This window comes from Rhinolophus ferrumequinum, chromosome 12, assembly GCF_004115265.2.
Source record: "Rhinolophus ferrumequinum isolate MPI-CBG mRhiFer1 chromosome 12, mRhiFer1_v1.p, whole genome shotgun sequence".
Classification (NCBI taxonomy): Eukaryota; Metazoa; Chordata; class Mammalia; order Chiroptera; family Rhinolophidae; genus Rhinolophus; species Rhinolophus ferrumequinum.
Window position 1 is genome coordinate 13786538 of NC_046295.1, and position 26845 is coordinate 13813382.

Sequence of the window (26845 nt, forward strand, 5' to 3'; positions counted from 1 at the left end):
TGCTTGGTTATCTTTCCTTCTTTGGAGGTTCTGGACACAGTTCCTGTGTGTTTCTCATTGAGGTGTATGAGTAGGTGATTGCTCATTTTAGCCAAACTACTTTACGCCTGTGGTAATGATAGCTATCCACCATTTACGGTTTCCACTTTGTTTGACCAAATACCTTCTTCTGGGTATAGTCAAGGCAAATGGATTCCTGTCTCCAGAAGCATGAAGTGGGATCTCATTTAGGAGGACAAGCTTAATTAACCTTAAAAAAAGAAATATATTAATTTTCCATAAAATTATTTTAAAATGGTAAGCAATTACAGTTCCACAAATATGGCAAATTTTGATTGGAAATTTGGCTTAAAATGTTCTTATCTAAATCAGTTGGCTGCACCAAAGGCTAATTGTGGACAAGTGAAATTTCTTAAAATTCTGCTTTTTGGACTCATTTCCTATGAAAAGAAAACGTATTACACATATTACTCTATAGGCTCTCTATCTATATTCTGATTTCACAGATTTTGTGGGGTGACTAACTTGGGAAAATAATTGGCAAAAAAGGAACTTTAATATAAGTTGGCACAACCTTCCTAGGAAGCAAAATGGTAATATGTGTCAAAAGCCTTAAAAAAGGTACATACTCTTGACTCAGTAATTCTCCCTCTTGGATTTTGTGCTCAAGAAATAATGATGAATGTCTTTAAAGACTTAGCTGTTAGGAAGTTTATCACAGCAAAAAACTGAAATCAATTTAAATGTTTAGCAATAGGTGCTTGGTTAAGTAATACATCAGTTAAAATTTCTGTACAAGCATTAAAAATTATGTTGTGGGACTATATTTGGCCACTTGAATAGATTCACTTTGTAGCTTAAAAACAAGTTTTCCTGGTAGTATATAGGTTCTAATACCATATTTGTTATATATTTGATAGTAAATGTTATATATTGTTACATATTAAAAAATATGCATATATATGCAGAAAAATCTAGAAGTATATATGCTACAAATATTGAGTCTTTATCTCTGACTGGAAAAATAATAGGTGATTGTTATTTTTGTATTTTTATTTACCTAGGTTTTTTTTTTTTTTTTTTTTTTTTTTTATTGGGGGAAGGGGAACAGGACTTTATTGGGGAACAGTGTGAGTGTGTACTTCCAGGACTTTTTTCCAAGTCAAGTTGTTGTCCTCTCAATCTTAGTTGTGGAGGGTGCCGTTCAGCTTCAAGTTGTTGTCCTTTCAGTCTTACTTGTGGAGGGCGCAGCTCAGCTCCAGGTCCAGTTGCCATTGCTAGTTGCAGGGGGCACAGCCCACCATCCCTTGCGGGAGTCAAACCGGCAACCTTGTGGTTGAGAGGACATGCTCCAACCAACTGAGCCATCTGGGAGCTCAGTGGCAGCTCAGCTCAAGGTGCTGTGTTCAATCTTTAGTTGCAGGGGGCGCTTCCCACCATCCCTTGCGGGACTCGAGGAATTGAACTGGCAACCTTGTGGTTGAGAGCCCACTGGCCCATGTGGGAATCGAACCAGCAGCCTTCGGAGTTAGGAGCACGGAGCTCCAACCGCCTGAGTCACCGGGCCGTCCCTTACCTAGGTTTTTAAATTTTTCTGTAATCAGCAAATATTTCTTATTTAATAAGACAAAACTATTTTCAAAATAAGATGCATTTGAAAAGAAAAATTATTACACGTCTTCAGTGGGACCAGTACTACTTTATTTATTTAAACATTTCTATTCTAAGTACTTCCAAAGGAAATGTGAATTTTCTCTAAGACTCAGTTCCAATACAGTTGATAAAAATAACATAGAATATGTGGGAAGTTCACTGTAGTATTCTTGCAACATTTCATTTAAAAATGTTTGTGTGTATATAAATATACATGTATATTTATGATCACACACACACACAGAGTCTATAAAGTGCAAAGCACCTCTGAGGGCCATACCTTCTCATGTACCTCACATAACTTCTTTTCCGTAAAACATAGTGAATTGTCCCAGTCATAACTTCTCGTCCCTCTTTTGGGCTTTTACAATGCTTTGTCCTCTTTAATTGTTGCTTTAAGAAGTAGGTAATGGTGTAAGTGTTGATCTCTCAATTTTGTCTACTCTCCCTCCCCCACCCACTCAGGGTGCTTAGCATACTTTGCACTTGAGACAGTTCAACCACACTAACCAAGCTAAGAGATTGTTCAGTTGAACTCCTGTGCTAAGAGGTTCTGCTCATAAGTGATGGAGATGGCTGGAGATTTGGCGCTTGCAACCATCTTGAAGTTCCCTATGTTTTCTGCCATGTACAGAAATTTCCCTCACCCCAAACTTCCTCCTTTTATAGTCATTCCACATCATACTCTCATTTATTCAAAACTGTATTTTTAGCATCTAGCACATACCAATTACTGGGCTAGGTCTTGAAGAAGGAGGAATAAGGTACAGTCCAGGATCTCGAGGAGTCCATGATTAGAGAAGCAGACGTGTTCTGAGTGTTTCAGATAGCAGGAATAATCCATAGGTCTTCCCTACAGCATGGACCTCATTCCCCATGTCCTATAAATAAATATTAATTGATGCTGATGTTGACACTATTCAACAAAGAAGGGAAGATGATTGACATGTATGTCTTCCCCCCTTCCACCATTTAGATTAGGATTGCCAGATTCGGTAAATAAAAATACAGAACACCCATGCAATCTATGGGATGTACCTATAAAAATCATTCATTGTTTATTCGAAATTCAGCTTTAATTGGGTGTCCCATATTTTATCTGGCAACCCTGTCCACGGTGCAAGCTCCCATTGACCTCTTAGAGCAGAACTCAGACCTGAAGCTCTGTACAGGAAGCTTTTTCCTCTATTAGCTGTCCACCACGTGCAGAGGTGCATTCAGTTACATTTCTCTGCATTGGCTTTACTTGTGCACATATCCCTGACAACCATGCACACTCCAAACAGGGCCCCTGCCATATTAAAACAAAATAGTACACACACACACACACGCACACACACACACTCACTCACACGTAATTGTTCTGACCAGAAGCATTATTGGATGACCAGTCATTGGTCGTGCCTCTGTTCTGTAAAAGCCATACCATCTGAATACATTTCAAAATATCATCAGAAAATTGAAAAGAATGGCAGTGTAAGGCAAGTTTTTGTCCCAAAATTTGCCTGTCACAACTGCTCAGTCTGTCATTAGTGGGTTATGTGTGGCCACGGCTAACGTTTCCATGATATCCGTTCCTATTCCTCTCGCATGTCTTGGGACCACTTACATGTGGTCGCGCTTCCCTCAGAGGGAAAGCTGACGCGCAGGGACTGCCCTGTTGTCGATGCAACTGTGGGAATTCCGTGTGGATTCCAAGGTTAGCAGTAATGGGCACGACACAATTTGTTCAACAAACTAGAGATGAGACATTTTGGTCTAGACAAGACAGCTATGATTCAGCTCGGGGCATTTGGCAGCTGCTGGTAAGATTTATTGCTCTCCCCGGGAAGGCAAGTTTCAAATCAGCATTTGAGAATAACATGCTGATCATCCCCGTTAGTCAGTGTCTGAAAGTAAGTCATTCCAGTTGTGGGATGAGAAGGTGGGTGAGCCCGTAGAGAGCTCAGAGGGGAAGCCTTGTGTCCCTGTGTGACAGTGCTTCCCACAGGACCTGGAGACGTCAGTCACCACAAAGCGGTGTGCAGCTACTCGTATGTTAGCTCCAGGCTGACCCTGAAGCTCCATCAACTTGGCTCATTCTCGGTGGCTCCCATATGGGGATCAACCTGTCCCATGGTCCTCTAGTCCCCTTCTTGGCTCTTCTTCTCTCAGTGCTGTATCTGATATAGAAATGTATAATGACTACACAAATAATACATGGATATGTGCATATTGTAAAAATTCAAACACTGCAGATAAAATGAAAGCTTTTCTTGCCAGCTCAGCCTCACGTCATGCCACTGTCCTGCCGTGCAATAACTAGTTATCAGTTTGGTATGTGTTCTTATTTGATATCTGTCTCCACATTAAACACTAAATTCCGTGAGTGCAAGTGCAACAACTGGCTTCTTTGCTGCTCCCTCTCGAATGCCCAGCAGAACCCAAAGAGATCAGAAGAGACCTGGATCACTGCCATGGATGATATGTGGCTTGGGAGTTGGGAGACTTACTGTATACTTACATATTTTTTAAATTGCTCAAGCAGGATTATAAAAATTGTGACATGCTTTGAAGTTTAATCCTATAAGCATATCTCTGTGACTGTATATATGATGTCATTTGGAGAATATAAAAAAATCTGCATTATAAACCCTTCATGAATATGAGCCCCAGGATAAATGGGTCAGCAGACCTGGATCAGAAGGATCCGCGGACCTAGCTCAGCACCTGGCACATAGTAGGTACTCAGTAATCATTGGTTGGATGACTGAAAGAAGATAAGGAAGCCATGTGCCACTATTTCGTGGTTTAGTTAGTTTGGTGTGGGGATATGAGGACAAAGTCAGGTGCTGGGGATAGTTGAGGAGTTCACAGAATTGTAGATGGCAGCTCAAGTGTCCGTTCAGTGTCCTCTGCTACTTCCATTGCTTTTCTTTGGGATTCCCTGAGGTTGGTTGTCATGAGCACTGTCATACCTCTACTATATTGGTAGCACATAGTTTGTATTTTGGGGTTGACATATATCTTTCCCTCCAGACAAGAAATACATGTCTTACTCAGTTTTGTTTTCACGGCATCTCTCACATAAAGACACTAGTTGCTCATTGAATAAAAAACTACATGTGATTTCCTTATGATTTTAAAATTGGGGTATTAACCTGTGAGGCAAAACTGCTCCAAGTTCCAAGACCATCCTTCCCCCCTGACCCCAACATTGCCACTTCTTTGTCTGAGTTGCTCCTAGTAGCTGTCATTTGATCATATCACCCTTAGGGAGGTTCTTTTGACAAACTTACTGTTGGTCTCTTTTATAGCCCAGCTTCAGGTTATACACATAGTAACTTCCCGCACAGGAATAATTCGAGCTCTTAGAAAATGATCCCTGATAAAAAGACATTTAACATGGTGGAATAAGTATTTAAAAAAATAAATATGCACGGTTAGTAAAACCTACCCTCAGTTTTGGGATTCCCAGAACAGCTGCCATTCCTATCCTTGTTGTTTCTCTGGTCTGTTCGAACCCTAATGCGGCTTTCACTTCTGAGATGACAGTGTTTCAGATGGTGGCAATGAAAGATGTCACCTACCAGAATAATCCTCCCCTTTACCCACTGAATAGCTGAGGCTTTCTTCCCAGACCACATCTGAGCGTGCCCATAGTTTAGGAAGAAATGACAAGAGTGGAGTGGGCGATGGACAAAGATGTCCTCTTGTCTACTATAAATATTTTAAAAAGAGTTGCCATTCCACAGATGAGGACACTGTCGTCTTCTTTTAATTATTATCAGCTTATATGTGTTCATAAGGTTTCCTGGCATTTATGAAAAACAAAGAAAGGCATTATTATGGAAATATTTAATGAGCTGTTTTTAGACTGATAGAAGACTCACATGCTCCAAATTTTAGGATTTTTTTTTTCAGTGTTTGAGCAATGCCTGATTTTGGGGGTGGTGTCCAGGAAAAGGAGTTGGGGGATGTATTAGTTTCCTAGAACTGCTGTAACAAATTTCCACAAACCAAGTGGCTGAAAACAACAGAAATGTATTTTCCCATAGTTCTAGAGTCTAGAAGTCTGAAATCAAAGTCACCAGGGAAGAGTCCTCGCCTCTTCTCGCTTCTGGTGATCAGTGGCAGTGCTTGCTGTTCCTTGTGTTGTCCGTGCTTCCCTCCAATCTCTGCCTCCATAGTCACGTGATGTTCTCCACGTGACTGTGAACCTGCATCTTCCGGACATTGCCTTCAGGTATTCTTTGGTAACAATCTGCACAGATATTAATAATAATAGAGGGTACTATTTAGTAGTTACAAGTACCAACTCTTTATATAAATTATCTTTAATTCTCACAGCCAGTATACAATGTAGATGTCATTATCCTCAATTTAAAAAAAGAGGAAATGGAAGCTTGGAAATATTAAGTGACTTGACCAAGATCACATAGCTAGAATTCCACAGAATCAGGATGCAAACCCAGGTCTGTCGGAGGCCACATTGTATTTTTACAGGTTCTAGAGTTGTAAAAGGTTTGTTTTCAAATCCACTGTGTGTATCTATGCAGTAATAGCCTATTTTATTTCCAAAAGGATTTGAAGCAGCTTGTAAAATATGTACAACACAAGATAGTAAAAAGTAGTTCAATCAGAGTTGAAGGAATACAAGTCCCCAAAAAAACAAGATGAAGTCAGGGATACAGTTAAACCTAAGAATGTGTGTCATAATGTCCAGTGTCCTTAAGGCAAAGGGGTGCAAATTTCTCCCTGGTCTTTCTAGAAGCAAAGAGAAAATATGATCTGTTAAAGTAACCTCAGTATCCAGAAGATAAACCAAACCGGCACCAAAGCTAAGTGCTCAGTAGAAGCAAAGCTTTTCTTGGTGCCAAGTCCTGGGAGGAATTTCTCGTGTGGGCCTTCAGGAAGAGAGCACTGTGGTATTTCCTGGGCAAAGACTGCAGCAATTTCCACACAGAGGTAACCCTACCACCGCCACCACGTGTGGCTGGGCTGCCTCTTGTAACCTCCCTCCATGTAGGCAGATGTCTCACTGCCAACATACAGATCCTTGGCAGGCACTCTGCAGAGGCTTGTTGAGTTTTCTCATGTTGATCTACAGAATGGAGTTCATCAGTTCAGCTGAATGGGGACAGCATTTCTTCGTCATGGCTCAACGTGAGGGAAAGTGTGGTCACACATGTTAACATTCTCAGGGGTGTTCAGTGTGGAGAGACTGCCCTGACATTTCCAGAGCCCCTGCCCAGATCCAATCCTGCAATTCCTAGGATTTGTACAGAGGAACTTTTGGGAAAACTATCTGTAGGCACCACCTTCCTCCATTTAGTCAGAGGAACTTTTTGGGAAAACTAACTGTTCTGTCAGATTGGCCCAGTGCCATAAACAAATATGAAATGTGTGCTAGACTTTCATGCAGTCGTAGGTTTGATTTGCTGTCCTTCTCCAAGGATCACAGTCCTATGGAAACCCAAGGAAGCAGCATGTAGTTTTACTGTACATTGAGATACCTGTTTTCTTTTTTTATTTTCCTTAAAGAGCTTCTTCATAAGTTGGAGAGCTTAAAATTCAAAGCCAGGATGGATTTGTGTCCCAAAATATTATAGATACTGAGATATTAAGACACATCTTCTTTGGATTATCAATTTTTCAAGCTTCTTTTTTTTTCCCCTTTAAGAGCAGAATACACTGTGTGAAAGGGTCCATCCCTTTGTATTCTCAGAAGAGATGAGTTAAAAGAACAGAAATTGGGATTGCCTTATAACCATCCCCACTGGGACAGGGCAGTAACGCTCATTGCCAATTGTGATAACACAGTTTTTTATGGATGGAGATGAGACGAGGAATGCTGAAATTATCTATTGCCTATACGTTCCACCAGTCCGTCCATCCATCCATCCATCTAACCATCCATCCATCCATCCATCCATCTATCCATCGGTCTCTGATGCCTAAAACAAGGTAGTAAAAAAAAAAAAAAAAAGTTCATGTCCTCATAAAGTGTCCAGATTTTCAGACAATGAAGAACAAAATTACAGGGTGTTATAAGTGTATGAAGGCAATAAACAGAGCAAGAGGATAATTGGGGAAGGTGATGGCTGAATTGAGGTTTACCTGAAGGATAAAGAAAAGTCAATGTAAAGAGATGGAGGGAGAGCATTTCAGGCAGAGAATACTGGAAGTCCAAAAGCTCTGATGGAAAAGAGCTTGGGATATTCAAGGAACATAAAGGAGCTCAGCTGGGTTGGAGGGAAGGGAATGGGGAGTTTAGAACTAGCATCGGTTGGGATTGGTTAGGGCATGCCAGGTCATGACGGAGTTCCAATTCTATTCTAACACCAATGAAGACACCTGAAGGAATTTTAAGCAGAACAGTGGTGTGATAGGGCATGTGCTTCAAAGAGATCACTCTGGGGACCCCTTGCATGGGAACAGTTTGGAGAAGGGGCAAGAGTGGGAGCAAGGAAGGAGCCCAGGTCGAGAGTAGGCCAGGTGAGTTGTGGTGGCCTAGGTAAAGGTAGGAGTGGTAGAGATGAAGAGAATAGATTGGTTTGAGAGATGTTCTCGTAAGTTACTTATGATGCATTTGTGTTCAGGCTCACATCTGTGATGACCAAAGGCAGTTTTCCAAAAGTGTCATTGATAATCCATTTATTATAAGGTCTTTACTGTATTAACTTGATTTTTTTTTTTTTTAATAACCAGTAAGTAATCTCATTTGGCATTGCATCTTAAACTATATGGCGCTAAACTAAGTTAGGTCTCTTATACTTTGGACTTTTTTTATTTTTATACAAAATAAATAATTTACAAAATAAATAGTTTAATTGGATGTAAGTTGGGTTTGAGGCTTGGGTTAGCCTGAGAATTAAATTTCTGAGAATGTTTCCTGATATGTTTCCTGTGTGTATACAGAACAAATGCATATCTCCGCACATTTTAACAATTAAATAAAGTAATGTGTTTTAGGATCAATTTAAAACATGGGTTACTATCTGTAGTCACCTCATAAGTGATCCGAAGAAAGTGATGTTAGTCTGTTATTTACTAAATATAGATGAGATCCTAGAGCTAACAACTCCAATTCTCTCCAATTTGACCTTCTGAAAACAAAGTCTCAGAAATGTCCTGTTGTCAGAAATGTCTATCTGTACTAATGCTCTGACACAGATTATACTCCCATGATACACTGGTGTTTAAAAGACTTGAATCAAGATGTTTTGTCACTAAAGTCGAGCGATAGCAAACTTTTCTTGTGTCATAGAACAATTCAGTAAATGAAATGAAGATTCTATATGTCAAGGTTTTCAACAACATTTTTCTTAAACTTTTGGCACCTCTGATAGTTTACCTAGTGTAGAAGATATCTTCTTAGTTCTAGATTATTTGGTTATTTTATGAGCCAGTGTCTGATTAGGCACACAATGATTCAGATTCATTATTTTACTAATAATCAGTGCTTCATAATTTTGCAAAAATCCCGGGACTTCCAGATACTTCAGGTACCAGCTACTGGAACAAACACATCCAAACAATTAGAATGGCTCAAACATGATGAAAGCATGTAAAGTTTGGAACAGAGGGACTTGAGATGCTGTTGGCTTTCTTCCAAGCAGTGATCGGGGACACAGATGCCTTCCATCTCGTGGCTCTGCCATCTTGCATGTGGCTTCCAAGGTTTCAGGGTTTTATCTTCATCAAGCTGGGGCAAAATGGCAAGAGCCAGAGGAGTACATGTGGGAGTGGTATCTGGGCTGGGCTTGGAGGAGCACACATCACTTCCAATCACATCCCACTGACAGAAACTTAGTCATATAGTCATAGCTAAGTGCAAGGGATGCCAGGAAATTTAGTCCAGCCATGTGCCCAAGAAGAAGAGAGAAGAGACTGATGAACAGCTAGCCCATCTCTGCCATGGTCCTGGCCCATTTAGAAAAAGTTTAGCAATCAAAATGTGTTGGCACTGGCATGAGTTGGCTTGGGCTTTGGGCTGGCATGATGGGATACAGTGTAAATACCCAATAAAGATTGTTAAAATCCATTTGAAGAGAATTGGAGTTGTCTGCCATAGTCAGCTTTCCAGTGAGGTTATTTCCTTCTTTCCTTTCTCCCTTCCCTCCGTCTCCCTCCCTCCCTCCCTCCTTCCCTTCCTCGCTCTCTTCCTTCTTTCCTTCCTTCTGAAGAGGAGAAGCGGTACTGTTGAAATAAAAGATTTTCAATTTCCTTTTCAAGGCTATACAAATAAGAGAAGTAATTAATTTGGTGTCTTTGAAACAAACAAACAAACATGCTTTCCTTTCAAGAAATCTATTTTGGTAGAATGATGCTGTCATTTGCTTTCTTTATAAAACGGAGCCCATGGAATTTATCTCCCATGGGGACCAGCCTGTAGAAGAAGATCCTTCAGTATCATCTAGAGCTAATAGGCTCTGGGCATTAACCGTGCATCAAGCACAGTGTTACTAAGTTTGCATGCATTATTTCACTTTATCACCAGAAGAATCCTGCAAGATCCCATTTTACAGTTTTGAGGAACTAAAGCTACAAAAAGTTACATAATTTGGCAAAGGCCACACAAAACTAAGGTCTGTGTGATTTTTTGTTAATACTCTTATTGGAGTACAAAATAAGTGTCTTGAGTATGTCATGTTTTTTTTAATAGAGAAGAAAATTTGTTACCTAAAAACGTCACAACCATAACCTCACAAAAATAGCTTTCTCGAGAAAGGCTTTTGAAGACACTGGCTTCTGACAAAATAAGTTAAACACACTCAGATCTCTGTTTTTTATTCTGCCTGTGGAAAGCAAGACCCTTTCCCTCTCCATGCAGTCAGGTTAGATGCTGCAAGCTTTTATGAGTCCCTGCAGCGTGACCAGGGGACGAGGCACAGAGAATTCCAGGGTGTGGCTGGAATTCATTTCTGGCCTCTGTGGCAGAGGGAGGAAACAGCACAGCTGCCCCTGTGAGAAGGGCTGAGAGCCAGGCCTGCCAAGGTCTCCTCCCAGCAGGGGACGGTGAGTATCCCAGGGGCTGCACAAGTGGGCTTGGCTCCTAGTTCCTGTCGACTTGGGTACTTGGGGCCTTGTGCGGCTGAAGCAGCCTGTGGGTAGGATCAGAGCATCCTGCAGTAAGAAGAGGGGATAGAGCTATTTCAGCGCAGCATCTTCAGGTGCAGAACTACCCAGATCAGTTTCGCCAAAGTTGATTCCAATGAAACACTAAACTTGCTATCATCAAATGAGTCACTTGAAATAAAATCCCACTGAAGGGAAAATAAAGGTATTATCAGTAAAGTGCATATTGTCACTTAAAGGTGTTACGTAAATTTACTGAGTTGATAATTTTATTTGATGTTTCTTTAAATTTGGAGAACTTCCTTTCCTCCTTCCCTCCCTCCCTCCCTCCCTCCCTCCCTCCCTCCCTCCCTCCCTCTCTCCCTCCCTCCCTCCCTCTCTCCTTGTCCTAGGGCAAATACAACGTGTGATCAAAACCATGATGAATGTTTAAATTAAAAAATTTATTACAGTAAAAGACACATTGCCATTAATCCCCCTCAAAATACTCCCCCTCGCTTCAAACACACTCATCCAATCACTCTTGCCACTTTCTGAAGCAGTTCTGGAAGTCCTCTTTCGTGAGTGTCTTTAGTTGCACTGCAGAGGCTGCCTCGATGTCCTGATTGGATTCGAAATGTTTACCTTTCAGGGTCATTTTGACTTTGGGGGAAGAGCCAGAACTCGCACGGTGCCAGATGTGGTGAATAAGGTGGATGAGGACACACTGTAATGTTTTCGTTTGACAGAAATTGCCGTACCAGAAGTGATGTGTGACACGGAGCATTGTCATGATGGAGGATGAAACCATTTGCCCATTTCTCAGGCCATTTTCTACACACATCTTTTTCTAAATGCTTGTAAAGACACTCATGAAAGAGGACTTCCAGAACTGCTTCAGAAAGTGTCAAGAATGATGCAATAAGTGTGTTCGAAGTGAGGGGGAGTATTTTGAGGGGGATTAGTGGCAATGTGTCTTTTACTGTAATTTTTTAAAAAATTTTAAACATTCACTGTACTTTTTGATCACACCTCATGTATGTTGATACTAAGGCTTGGCATTACAACTACAAAACTCAATCTCTCTTAAAGTGTATGTATATTTATATATTTTTACTGGATGAATAAATTTATGTTATATGAATCATGAACATTAAGACAATGGAAAACCTTTGTATCAGTCACTTGGCAATTTTGATTGTGTAGACTTGGAGGGTATGGCATGGTATACTGGAGAGCCGCTGATGAGCAGCACGTGTACTGGCACTCGTATCATAATGCCATAGCAGACATCTCTGGCTGATCAGAGCACTCATGACTGCTCAGCCCAGACCCGATTTTCTCCACGTAATAGACAGGCAGCCACTAAGAGCAACTGGAACTGCAGCCATTTGCTTTCCCTGCGGTGGTGGAAGGATTCGAGTTTTAGGAGACCTTGGTTCTGTTCTTTAATGAGTTGTTTAAGCTTTGAAAATAGCCTTGGTGGGCCCCATTTTCATTTTCTTCATTGATTTAGACCAGGTGATGTACTATATTATTTTAAGCATCCACATGACTGTTGTTCCTCTGTCTACAAAGAACTGCCATGGTGGCAAATTTAATTAAACTCAGCACAGTTTTCAGACTGTCGAGCTGAGACTTCATTTGGTTTTCTCTTTGGATTTACTTGGAGCATGTGATGCCTTATCACTCTCCCATTGTTTTCTCTATGGGTCGATATTTTAATATGCCTTTATGTATTTTATTTATTTATGTTTAGGAAAACGGCCTTCAGATGAAAGAATAAAAGTTTTAATTCCGTACGCTTGGCGATGCAGCATACGAAAACAGTTTATTTGTCTAAGAGTTTATTTTTCTAGATGTACCTAGGCCATGTTCCCAGGGAACCCACCCCTTCATTCTCCACTGCACCCCACCCCACCATCTTGCCAGTCGGGGCTCCTTGGGCAGTCCCTACACATGCGTTTTTCAGCCCCTGGGAGCTTAATGGATGAAAATACTATAAATGAGCCTGGTGTTTTTTAATGTGATACTGTAAAAAAATATTTTCAGTTCTGATCTTGTTATGATTGGTTGTTTGTAGAACATCAACATTTGGTATTGAGAGCTCAAGAGATTCGGTCCAGAGGCAGTATGCTTTAGCTGAAAGGTATTTATTATGATATAGGTGAAATAGTTTCTTCAGAAATGGTTCACAGGATTCGAATGGTCTGGGCTCATATTATAAAGAGTTGTATTTCCCAAATGTATTCCTTTGTTCCCCCCAAATGGTGCAGGGCTCTGGTTGGAGCTACTTCATAATTCTCTATTGGTACTCTCTTCTTAACCTCCTAACAGGTAACTTGTAATTATTTAAAAAAAAAAGAAAAAAAAAAAGCAAGAGCAAAACTCGTAACCTTGCTAAATCCATCCCAAAAGAAAAAGTACCATTATTTGCATTATCAACTATGACTACTAGAAGAACTTGAAACTACTCATAGATGGATTGTTTGTAAAAATTACTTCAGAGGTAAAAGAGATTATAGTTTCTAAATGCTGAATCTGTAGAACATGACTTTGTTTTTAAATAATTAGTCATTATTTATATTTGTCCCGCAACTACTACGTGCCAGGCACTTGGCTAGATGTTGGACAGTCAACTCCGACTCAGAGATTCTTTCAACCTTGGCTTCTCTAGTAGGTCTGAGGGGATTCAATCTGTCACTCACTCCCATGGTAGCTACCAAAACAACCACCAAGGACAGACTATTCAGTTTAATCCCCTGTACTAAATGACATTGTGTAGCTGCTTCCTGAAACAAGCAAGAAATCAACTGATACCAACTCTTCCTCAACAGCAGGTTTTCTTGCTGGTCCTGGTTTCTACAAGATTTGTTCTAAACCATTTTATGTTTATAGAGCGTGTGTTATGAGCAGCACACTAAAATATGCAAAGTAGTATGAGATGCTCAGTGAGGAGGAATTAAGGCCTATGCAGCATATGACAAGTAATAAGAGTGGGATGATGAATAAATGCTCTGTGAATTCAGAGATACACTGAGGACCCCTCTGGCTGGAAAGACACCAGGGAGAAGGAAGGAGTGAAGGATGAGTAGAAGATACTCGCTGGTTTGGATCCCAGCCCTGCCTCTTACTAGCTGTGTGACTGGCTGCATTTCTTACCACGTGGAATTCTCCATTTCTTCATCTGCAAAAGAGGAACCAGAGCATCTACCCATAGACGTGATGATAAAAATGTAAAGTGCTTAGCACTGAAACGGGGAAAACACTCAGTAAATAATGTCAGTGAATACAGTAAAACGTGCAGTAAATAGTTTTGTGTGATTGTCTGTCAGGTAGCAATGTTCCATCACAGGGCTGTGGTCAAGATGAAATAAGATGACATAATTAAAAGGCCTGGCGTGGTGTCTCCCATATAGTAGGCGTGCCGTAGTCTTTGCTCTTGTTATTATGAGAAATGTGGTAGATGAAAGAAGGGATCTCAAACACAGCGAGGAGGCGCAAAGCCTACCCTGGGCTTGGCGAGTTCCCCAGTCCTCTTGGACACAGGGTTTGTTCAGTTGAGTAGTAATTGCAAGGTAGATGGTGGTTGTAAAATGTGTGAAACATACATGAAGAGCCTCTAACTTAGGGATATCGATGGAAGATTCCAGGATTCCTGAAGAAAGGCAAATGAGTGATCTCTAGGTTTCTTTCTGACTCTGAGATTCTGTGGTTCCTCCAAAACTGTTAGTGATTCCTGAGGAAGACCACAGGGCATTACATATTCCACGCAATAGAGAGCTAGCTTCCAGGCTATGCAGGGGACACACCAGTGATGAGGCAATGAGGGCAGTCTTCTCTGCTTTGATGATAGCAACCCATTTCCTGAAAGAAGAAAATATTTTAGTTTCCTGGGGCAATGTGCCCAAGTATTTGATTTGACAGGTAAGAGAGGAAAGCAAAGCCCATGAGTGTACTGTGACACATTCTTTCCTGGTCATTTTTTTCATTTTTCCCCTTTAGTTTGAAAGCCAGAGTCAAGGCGCAGGGAAAGAGAAAAACCCCAGCTCTTCAGGAAATGAGTCTTCAGGTAGGACAGAGACACCTGAAGAGTATGTCACTTCATGTACTTTGTGCGTGTGAGTCAATAGGCAGGTTGTGGGTTTGCCCAAGTGCACCTGTGAGTGGGTCCGGGAGAGGAACCACTCCCTCGTGGCAGGAGCACCTCAGCTTCACCCGTGAGGCTCTGACGGGGAGCCCGAGATGCGTGTGGACTTCCTGCAGAGCTGTTTCCATGGCACTGACCAGAGCTGGAGGACAGCTTAGTGTGGCTTTCCCACAGTGTCCCATGCAATGTTATGTGAAAAGTAAATTGCTGAAACTCAGGGTGAAAGAAGTTAAAGAGGTTTCTTTATTGCAGGACTTGTCAAGACCCCAGATGTGCTAGTATGAACTGTGAGTGTCTGGTGAGGGAAACGATGAGTGTACTTCCCAAACGGACTAGAAAGGGGACCTTTTGGATATGGAATGTAATCTTGGAATGAGAGATTTGAGCAGCCATTCGGGCAAAGCTGACTCAGGGTCAGGAGCACCAGCTGACATCATTTCTTCGTTCTTGCCCTCTTCCAGAGGGTTGAGATACAGACACAGATGTGTGCAGGCAGCTTTGCGTTTCCAGCTACCAAATTCGGGGTCACTGTCCAGGAGAGCACTGTCATTTGGAAAAACCTGATGGGGTGTGTGTGGCAGGCAAAATAATGGGCCCTCAAAGAGTTCCACATTCTGATCCCTACAACCTGTGAATACGTCGCCTTACGTATCAGCAGAGACTGCCTGTGTGATTAAGCGAAAGACACTGAGATGGGTGATTATCCTGGATTATCAGGGTGGGCCCAGTGTGATCACAGGGGGCTTTATAAGAAGGGGCAGGTGGGTGAGAGCCCGAGCAGCTGCAAGGACAGACGCAGAGGTCAGAGTGATGAGGGGCCGTGAGTCAGGGGGTGGGGGCAGCCTCTAGAAGCTGGAAAGGGACTCTCCCCTGGAGACTCCAGAAGGAACACTGCCACCCATTTCAGACTTCTGACATGCAAACTGTAAGAATATAAATGTGTCGTTTTAAGCCACTAAGTTTATGGTAATTCGTGACAATAACCATAGGAAACTAATACAGGGGTTTGCTATGTGCCCCACCTTTCCTGTGCCTGAAAGTGGGTTGATTAACATACCTAGAACCCTTCTAATCCACTGACACCTGAGAGGGAGGCCTGCCAATAACCACTATCTAGCCACGTGGGTCCTGCTTTCCAGTTGTCTTTCCTCAACCTCCCCAACCCCCAGGCCCCAAAGATCATTCCAGCTCTTGCTTGTACTGCTCAGAAGTGCAGTAACTGACCACTGGCAGGCTTTGAAAGAAGCAATGTGATTGGTTAATGGTTGTGATGCACACTTGTTATCTACACAGTGATTTGTGAACCGAAGAGCTACCTGCCGAGATTGCGCTTGATGCAGTTACTAATATAACATACTATGGTGACTGAAATCTACACCAGGCTGTTGTGGGACTGGTGTTATTTAACTAAACCATGGTCAGTGAAAACTGCATGCATATTAGAACTGTGCAAAAGTGAGGGAGAATTGCATGTATTAAAATTGTGGCACAAATCGTGTGGTTTAGTTGTAACTGGACTGGTGGGCAGCCTGCCTGGGCCTTCATGCATCTATCCACTGGATCCCCAAATCTGAATGTGGCTGATGCAAGGGTTAAGGATGTAACAAAACAATGTATGAATTTAAAGTGCAGCAAAGGAGAGTGAAGCACGATTTGTACCTTGTTGCTGATGATCGCAGGCCAGTCCCCCAGGAAACAGATTCGGGGATGCTGAGATTTGCATGTAGGAGGTTTATTGGGGACGGCTGATGACAACAATGCCTGGCAGGGAAATGAGAGGGTAGAATTGGGCAGCGGGAGAAATTGACTGTGATGCTTGGCGGTTGGGGAAGGGGGGGATGGGCTCTGGAACTGGGATGGAACTAAGGGAAGGGGGCTGGCCCTTCATGTTCCTCCATCAGCCAGGCATTGGATGTGAGCTGTCCAAAGCCTGGCAGATAATGCCTGCCAGCCAGGTGTCTCTCTAGCTCAGTGTGATTCTTGGAGAGGCACTCAGCTGTGAGATGGCAGCCTCCAACACTCCCAGCAACTAGGGGAATAAATACTCCAGTCCTAAAGGGATCTGGGCAGTGCATTACAGGGTCTCGTATCCCGATGGTTCTATTATTCTGGTGCCACTGCACAGCAAACTGCAGAGGAGCTTGGTCACTATTTCTAGCAAGGTTCAAAGTTACGAATGGCTTACTGGGCCAACTAAGCAGGCAGAGCCAGAGAGTACAGGAGAGCTGACAGGTTGCTGAGCTACATGAGGGAGAAGGCTGGGGAACTTTATAGGTCGATCCCCCCCTGCCCAGAATAAAGAACAGCTGCCTGCTGGGCCTGGATCGCCTCCACTTTCATTTTCACTCCGGATAACTTGTTAATTTGAGAGAAGTTGAAGGTCTTGTTACTTGTCTTGTCTTGTAGGGCACTTGGGCTCTGAATTGGAACAGATGGATAAAAATGACAAAAACTTGAGATAAAAAGTTACGAGGTTTGGCATTTGTGGTCGATTTTTCCTCCAGTAAATTATAGGCATCTTGTAAAGAAAATATTAAATTTTTCAACACCCTGCTCTCCCCTGCCCTCCTTTTTGCCTTTTGGTTCTTAGACTCCACACATGTCAAGTTCCCTCTGCAGTTTAGTCACCCCAAGCTCTTTAGTTATTTTTTTAAACTTCTATTTATTTTAAGTGTGTTTTTCCAGGACCCATCAGCTCCAAGTCAAGGAGTTGTTTCAATCTAGTTGTGGAAGGCGCAGCTCACAGTGCCTCATGTGGGGATCGAACCAGCGACCTTGTTGAGAGCACAGCACTCTAACCAAGTGAGCTAGCTGGCTGTCACTGCCCCTCACCACATACACCCCCAGCTCTTTTTTGATAAAGGATTAGATGGCTGGAGTCTGGTTTTCACTTCCCTGAATTGGGAAACCATGGAGGCAGCACCTTCCATTCTCTGAAGTGACTGAGCAGCTCTCACTTATGGCTTTGAGAACCTTCCCCGACCCCTCCATAAAAGGGGGTGGGGGTCAGCAGATCTCTGAGGGAGGTGGCTAAGAAATCATCAGGGAGATGAACCAGATAAGAGGGCACTTTGTCACAAAGGGCTGACAGCATGCTTTAGAATTGCTGATCTCAAGGCTTTGGTTCAACACCGGAGGAAAAAAGAGTCCTGCCTACTTCCTTGTGATACTCTCTTTCAAAAGACTGATACTCCTACCTGTAAGAAGTTTGTTTTAGCATTCGGGTGAACTCAGGGTTTGGAGGCCACCTGACAAAAGTTTTCATTTGGAGAACCAAGTCTGACCCACTGGGAGTGCCTCCCTGGAGAGGCTGAGGTCAGAAGGATCCTGAAGGCAGGAAGAGCCTCTGTCTCATTGGCTGATGGCTGCCCTGCCGGCGACACCTGCTGTGTCTTTGGCTCTTTCTGGGCTACAGTTTTTCACCAACAGTGCCCAGTTGGCTGAAGGGTGTTTTTGGTTTTTTGTTTTTTTAAAATGATATCCTATGCTTACTCTTAATCCAGTGTGGGATATAGTGTAGTTTTTGTGTTACTCTTCGGTAAAATGCTGAATGTAGGATAAGTTAAAAAGATAATTGCTAGTCCCTAGAAGTGAGAGAAAAGGTGAAGGGTAATGCAGTACCCAAATGAGCATTTGCATGGGGAAGGGAGAGTGGAATTAGGATAAGTATTATTTGATTTTAATATTGTGTAGGAGACACAGATCAGTGACTCCACCAAGAGAGTTCTGGATCCTACGGTATGTGGCTGGACCTGCGGATGTAAAGGTTGTTTTGGGTTTGAAATGGAGAATTCGCTCATTATCTCATTTGATCTGCTAGCAGGCAGTGAAGCACGTAGGTAGAAGGTGCAGCACCATGACTAGCAAATCATGAGTGGAAACTGGAGATTTACCAGATTGGTAGCAAGAGGGGTGGTGTGTGTTTGGAATAAAAAAGTTGAACCAGTGACAGAAGAGTGAAGGACAGGGTTCCACTCCAGTCTTTGACCTTTCTGTTAAGGGTATGCTTTCTGTGAACGAGCTTCAAGGACCACAGGTAAAACTGTACTTTTTAAATTACCTTTGCCTGGCAACTTCTCTTTTTGTCAGGCCCAACACCAGAAGGCTGCCCTATCAATTCTCTGATACTTTCTCTTGCTGGAAGTGTATTACTTTGCTGCAAACATTTCCTCACCTCAAAAATAAAGGTTGTATTGCTGTAACTGGAGTTTTAAGTGAGGACTTTTTTCATCTCTTAAGTAAGAACACCTGTTTCAACTCTCTGTAATTTGGATTGCACAATAAGACAGCTTTGCAAAGGAACTTTGCATTCCTCACAAGATACCTTATAGATAGAAAGTTGCAGTTTTGTTCCAGTACAGGGAATTTGAGACATAGAAAGAAGGAAACTAAAGAAAGTGAATCAAACTCAAAGGAAATGGGATGCCTCAGTTCTAGGTTTCTGGGTTCTGGTATACTCCCTTTAATGGTGACTTTGCAACCATTTTTAGAAGTTCTCAAGTATGCCACAGCATTTAAGAACAAGATGCAGTTAAGTTAGGTGTAATTGAACTCAAGAGTATCTTTGTATAAGACTACCGTAATTGAAAGCTTGATTTTAAGTGAAAAATTCATAAACATTGAGTGATAGCCATAGATTATAAATCATTTCAACATAAAACTTAATGGCAAAAGTATAATTCTACCCAATATAAGATGTTCTGAAAGTTACAAACAATATTTAGAAAAAAATGATGCCCCAAAGTTGAGATCCTTCAGTATTAGAATACTGTTTTCCTGTATTCACACACACACACACACACACACACACACACACACACACACACAGCCACACACACATTTCCTACTTTAACTTGTCCCTAAGAAGGTGGGATAGTGTGGCAGAGTATGACTCATTTCTCATTTCCCTCACAAACCAATGTAGCCATTCTAAGGAGAAATGGCATGTATGGAGAGCAAATTGGTAAATAATAAATAAAGTGTCCTCGGACACTGAGAATGTTTATCAAATTGGACAGCCCTGTTGAATAGTTGAGTTACTCATTTTAAAATGTACATTAGATTAGATGTGATTAGTATTCAGTCATTAAAAACAGATGTCTCCACCTGACACATTGCATTTCCATGTGTTTTAAAATGAGGACCTGAGTTGTCTTTCCTAGACTTTTACAATAGTAATTTGTTTGTTTACATGATAACTTGCTTCATGAGTCTAAAGAGATAATAGGCTTGTTTTCTTAGTTTTTAGAGAAGGTTCTTATTTGATTGTTGAGTCAGAAGGAGACAGGATTCTTGGCTTCCAGCCTCCTCCTCTGGCTTCTATGTGATTTTTCTTTGTTCCTCGGTATTTTCATACATTAAAGAAATAAGTCATCAGCAGTAGCTCTGACGTGGAATAAATATTAGGTTGGTGCAAAGTAATGGTTGCCGATGTTTTTAACCTTCTAAACTTTTGCATCAACCTAATATATTAATGCAGTTGCTCTTTTAAGTCCTTAGAGAAATATTTAAATTGTAAAACCCTAGTATATGATTCCTATTTTAATAAAAGGAGACCTGAAATGAATTTAGGAACTTGATTAGGATAAATGGGTGAAGCAGTTTAGAATTTAAATTTATGATTCTTTTCTAGTCCATATATTGGATGGTAATATATACTTATACAAGTAAATTGAGTAACATGCACGTTGAAAATCCTATGCTAAGACCTTGTTTTGAATTGGGAGTTGCAAACCGGCAGTCCATTTTGACCCTCAGAGATGTTTTGTTTGTTCATAGAAAGCATTGATTTTCCTTTTTATTGTCCACCTGTAAAAACACACAGATTTTACGTAAAAATCTGGACTACTAATTACTCTAGAAAAGTCAGAAGGTCCAGCAATTCTGTGTTTTTATCTCCACATTAGTAACTGCTGTTAGGGCTGAGTAACTGCCCCCTTTAAATGGTGCACTACCCAGCACTGTTTGTCCTGCCTCACAGCTAAAAGCATTTGAGTATGAGACACTGATACTACAAATCAGGGTTTTTTTCTGTTGGTCTAGATGAGAAAATTCTGGCATTGAGAATAAATAATTTCAGCGTTATTTGTAAGTGGTATTTGTATTCAAAGGGATCAATTAGGTGCCTGAACAAAAACTTAGGCTATTGCTGCCTTGAACTCTCTTTTAGTCAGATGTGAGTTCTCCTCGCTTGCTTCTGCTCTCTCTTACGTTTGTGCAAAGGGGCATTTGCGAATGGTTTACCAAGACCATGGCATAACCAGCCTTCCCCTCCCCAACACACACATCACACACCTAATTCCAACAACTCCTCTAATTAATGGTCTAGCGCAGCTCTTAAGATTCCCAAAGCCAATTAAACATTGTTCACCCTTGTACCTCCCAGTACATGGGGGAGTAGCTTGGCAAACGCCGTGATTGATATGAAAAGGAGCAACGTATTCCTAAGCACTCCGAACCCTGTGGTTATTCTGAGTCACACACTTTCCACACAGTGGCCTTTTATCCTCAGTGCTTTTCGAGTGTGAGAACTCCATGAAGGCCACATGCGTGCACCACAGCGTTCCTGTGGCCGCCAGTCAAGGCCAGGAAGGAGGAGGGGCCACCGGGAGTGACAGCCTGGGGGATGGGGCTGGCAGCTGTCTTTTGAATAGCATTTCCCTCTTCCCTGATCCTGTGGTCCAGAAGCTCTATCCATTCATATTCATAGTTTCCACCTCTCGGTGTACCGCCAAGGCCAGCTTCCTTTGCACGTTGTATTTCCTTGCCTTCCTTGGATTTTCAGGTGGATTTTCTAAGAATCGTTGAACTGCTTCAGAAAAAAGATTTGCCAGTAGAAATCGGTGCTATATGGTAGAGAAATTCCTACTAGAAGGAGGAATTTGTTTAAAGAAGTTAATGCTGAATCTATGTAGTAAGTTAACTTCGTGTTCACTAGCCTTTTTTTTTATTTCCTACTAATCAAGTAATTAGTTAGTTCTACATATATGAAGACTATATTCATGCTGGTAAGAGAAAACATGAGGAAAACATTTCATATTCTGGTTACCAAAGTAATAACGTATTTAGCATACAAAATATAAAACTATTATACAAAAATACAGGAAAGTACAAAAGCAGACATTTAAAATCACCCTATCCTACCATCTAGAGATAATTATGGTTCATTTTTGAGTTTAATTCTTTTCAGTTAATTAATTTTTTTTTTTAGGAAAGTGAGATAATTCTAGACATGCTATTTCATTATTTACTTGTTTATGTGTGTCTTGCGGGGAGGCCTGCAGGGTCTCAGCTCCTGCTCCCCACATAAGAACGCAGGATGTGGCTAGGCCAAAAAGGAACACCCACGGAGCCATAGGTAGGGGAGTCATACCACTATAGTCTCACTGGAGGCTGGATTCAAACGACGTGCGACCTGCTGTCCGCTTTTCTGCCAACCGACCGACTCCTACTCCCCAGTGCAGCCGCGGCAGTTATATTAGTGCCCAATGGCTCACTGGTTACAGCTGTCAGCCAACTAGCCACAGCCGACAGCCATCTACTACCTGAGCCAGCAGCTTTCCACGTGAGGCCTAGAGCCTGGAAACTGCTCTCCGGGGCTTTGTCCCCACAATGTGCAATAATAAATCATAAAGATTTTCATATCTTTAAATATTGTATTAAAGCTTTTCAAAGATCTCTATAGAATTACATTATATGGATACTCCATTACTGATATATTTTTGGAAAGATAGGTTTTTCCAATCTTTCTGAACAAGAAACAGTGTGGTACTACAGACATTCGTAAGCTAGCACATCTAAGCTTTGTGCACATCTATGATTTTTCATTTGGGAAAATTCCCAGAAGTGACCTGTGAGTCGAAAGGTATAGTTGAGCTTCATGGTGACTTTCAGAAAGGTTGTAGGAGTTGACCCCCCCAATGACATGTTTAGGAGAGCCCCAAATAGGGAGCTTTTTAAAGAATGTCTTTGTGGGAAGCTGCTCTGAATATTCTTCGACTGCTTGTGCCTAGATATTTTTACCCCATGAGGAAGACTAACCATTTAAGTTTCTTGGCTTCTAGGGAGAAGAAAGTGGAGTGCTGCCAACTATGAAAATGTTTGGAAAAAAGTCTGGGCCATCTTAACCATCATTCTAATTACCATTTGTTTTATATCATGAATGGAAAACCAATCCCTCTGTAAGAAAACATAAATGTCTGCTGGGGAACATGCATTTGCTTTGAGAACCTTTGGGACTAAGGAAATAAAATGCTTAATAACTGCAGCATAATGAGGCCACAGGGGTGCTGAAAACATTAATTAAAGAATGGTTTTAAAAGTCGTCAGAAGCCAAGGGAGAGTCTGTGCTATTCAGGAGAAGGATTCAGTTCAGAAAGGTGGATTCCTTGGTTGCCAGAGATTAGTATGTGTGATTACCTAGGGTGACTTGATTAAATCAGAGCTGAATTTTAGAACACCTCATTACAGTGTCCCCTATTATAAATGTAATGCACCATATTTATCAGAGTCCTATTATTCCACCGAGATGAACCACAACCAACCACACCCATGTTTTTGAACATTTAGGAAGCAGAACTAACATTTTAAACAGATCTGGAAAGGTTTAGAAATAGATCCTGTTCTGTCCATGTACACAGTGTGCCAGTTTGCAACAAGGGATCCACAAAGACTGGCCCTGCACTGACCAACTGAAAGAGAACTTGAGGTTGTGATGAAAGGAATCGTGTTATAAATAGATCAAATTTGAGCAAGGGCTTCCTGGTGTTGTCTGATTTGAGCAAGGGCTTCCTGGTGTTAACTTTTCAGTGGTCCTGAGTTTAACGAGGTTTCTAACTCCTAGCCATAAAACCAGATTTTGCTATTGTAGTTTACCCGGCAAACGTATTCTCCACTTGTCCATGTGGTAAATTGAACCATGTAAACACTACATGACTTGATGGTACAAGCTGAGGCTGATATGAAGGCCCAGCTGGAAAACTTGCTCTATTTTGTCATGAAAGCAATGAATGTGTTTTTTGTTTGTTTGTTTGTTTTTCAACTCTTAATTACTCAGAAAACCTGTAAACTGGAGTAGCATTGAGGATTAAAGCTGTTACAGGCCTTAGAAGAGAATTTATGCTAATTATAATAATATATTGCCAGCATGATTGTTTTGTAAGAGACGTTCTCCCTTTGAGATATTGAGAACTATACTTACTATTCCCGAGGACTGAAGTCTTCACTTGAGAGAAGGGAGTTCTGGATCTTTCTTTTTCATGTTAGAGTAAAGGGAACTCTTGAAACTTTATATTTCTAGAGTGAATGTCCAGAATCAATCTCTCTTGATGGTTCTTTTGCCTGAATATCAAGCTCCATAACGTACTCAATCCCAACAACACTCATAATATGTGAAGTTTACCTAGTAGTTAAGAAATATGAAGTTCAGACTCATTTGGACTTTGACACATTAACCAATAGCAATTTCCCTGAATGTCATTCATTCACCACATTCATGGTTGAATTGAAGGATCCACTTATTGACTCATAACTGAATTGCGTGCAGCAGCGTCTTGGGGCCCTGATGATGGGCTCCTTCCCTCAGGGAGCCCGCAGCCCAGGGGAGCAGACAGGAGCATTCTGGGAGTGTGGTGAGAGCTACAGTGGAAGCGCACCCCATGTGTTCAGGCATGGGGATGGAGTCAGTAAGGCTGCCTCAGAGTCTATCCCATCTCCCTCAGCTTACTTTATTTTATTTGAATTAATGACTGTTTTGCCCTAGAACCTTGCTACTCCTATTAAGGCACGAAGGACAGTAGAATCTGCATCACTAGCAGTTTGTTAGAAATGCAGCATCTCAGACCCCATCCAGACCTGCCTGGTGAATCATAACTTGCATTCTCATAGGATCCAACTTTTGTTGGATTCAAATTCCTCAGATGTGGGTGGGGGAGGGGCACCACTACGAGTGCCTATTCTTTGAGAATGAGCAGAGAGGGCGCACTCTTGATCAATGGGCGTTGGAAGAATTTAGTAATAATAGCTCCCTTTCGTGGGTGTCTGTTGCCTGCCAGTGTGGCTGCTAAGTGACTTAAATATATGATCGTACTCATTTCTCTCTACAACCTGCAACAAAGGAACACCTATCCCCATTTTGCGCATTAGAAAGCAGAAGCTCACAGAGACTGACGGGTCCATCCAAGGCTATGTAGCAAAGTGATAGCTGAGCCAGAACGTAAACACAGGACTGCCCCTTTCCAAAGCCTTGCTCTTTCCACTGCAGCATTCACACAGACTCCTAGTCCTGGGACACATCCTCAGAGCTTGCTTTATACTTAGTTCCCTTTGTTTGTCAAGTTCGTATTAGAAATTGAGTACACTAAACCCCAATAGTCTAAAACTGGAGTTAATTCTCTTCTGCCCCAGAGAAAATTAATAATTGTTCTAAACTTGCTAGCATGATGCTTGGGAGCTGTCAGTTCCAGATACCGTTTTGGTTAGTGGTTGAATGCCATTGGTCTGCTTATTTGTTGTGCTAGATATGAGATGAATTACTTTTCTGAAAATCGTCCAGGTATCTCCACCTTAGGGGTCATTTAGGCAGCATTTGGCTGGCAGACTATGTGCCAGATACCTGCGCCTTAAGAGACCATTTCTTTGCTATCGGATATATTTTACTCAGGGAATGCTTTTTGAATCAGTTTTTTAAAGTATTTTTGTGTGTGTGTTGTTTTTAACTCATGGGATCTATTTTCTTTTTCAGTTTTTTTCTGTTCAATTAAGGGAAAAGTGTGACATTTTATGATTGTTGTAACAAGTGTGAACATTATGAAGATATATGAGAAAAAGTTAATCTCTGCCCTCATTTTCCTTCTCATTTCCTTCCTCCCGCTTCCTCCACAGACTGGCTTCTATTGTTCCACACCTTTCTCCTTCCTCATGCAAACACACACAAATAGATACGTGCATATACAGGGTTTTCAGTTTTACAAAAAATACTCTGCAATTTGCTTTTAATGTGCCACAGACAAGCCTCCCTCCACTCTCAAATCTCATTTACAGAATTCTTTTTTCTTCACTAAAAGGGTTCTCAATTTGACTTGTGGGAGGGAATGAGAAGACTGTTTTCATTGTAGGTATCTCAGACTGGAGTTTGAGATATACTTATAAAGGTGGTGATGCCAAATAAAAGGTGCTCATAAAATATTAAAACGTGTATATTGACCTTCAAGGAATCATCTATCAAATCTGGAATATAGAAAAAGAATGGTTGATTCCGATATATCTTTTTTTCCCCACTCTCAAAAACTAAGCCGCTGATTGACAGCAACTATTTTGGGGAAGAAAATAAGCCTTATTCTGGCAAAATTATCGTGGGGCCTAAAATATCCTAAAAGTTTGCTGCACTCTTTTCTCCATGGGTGTTGCTGTACTCTCTTGCGTAATTTCAAAGCGATCCCATTATTTGAAAGCAAAACCTTTTCTTCCCTAATAAACAGCATGAATACACTTCTGTTTTCTCATTTTCTAACCTTCTGCTTTACATGGAATCGGCACCAAATCCTTCAGCATGAAGGCGTACGTTTTGTATTTTGACAGCAGAGATAGCCTCAAATGAACAGGTATAAATAATATATCTCATACTTTTTAGTTACGGACTGCATGTTAATTTTGTCCATACTATAGAATTATCTTATTCATGTGATGAAATTATATGTATATATATATAGGAGTTTAAAAGTGTAAAGTACTAGGAACGTTTGTTGCAATTATTATCACTATTATTATTGTCTTCCTTTGCCTTGATATACTTTTTTTTTCTAAATTAAAAAAAAAACACAACGCTCTATGGTGTATTATTTGGGGCTTTTGATACACACAATCTTTTTGTTCCGGTTGTTGTCATTCTTGTTATAATCTATCTTCTCCTTCACTTTTCTGTGCTTCCATCTGGCATCCCCTTGAGCTTCCCATTGTGCCCACGGCATCTGATGGCATTTATTTAAAGTGATTCTAGTTTCACAT

The 26845-nt window shown here is 41.3% G+C and overlaps 1 protein-coding gene across 2 annotated transcripts in view; it reads left to right on the forward strand.

Moving 5' to 3' along the window:
• The window catches only part of MOB3B (MOB kinase activator 3B), a 183864-nt gene that overhangs the window by 7960 nt on the left and 149059 nt on the right, over positions 1 to 26845 (forward strand). The window lies entirely within an intron of this gene.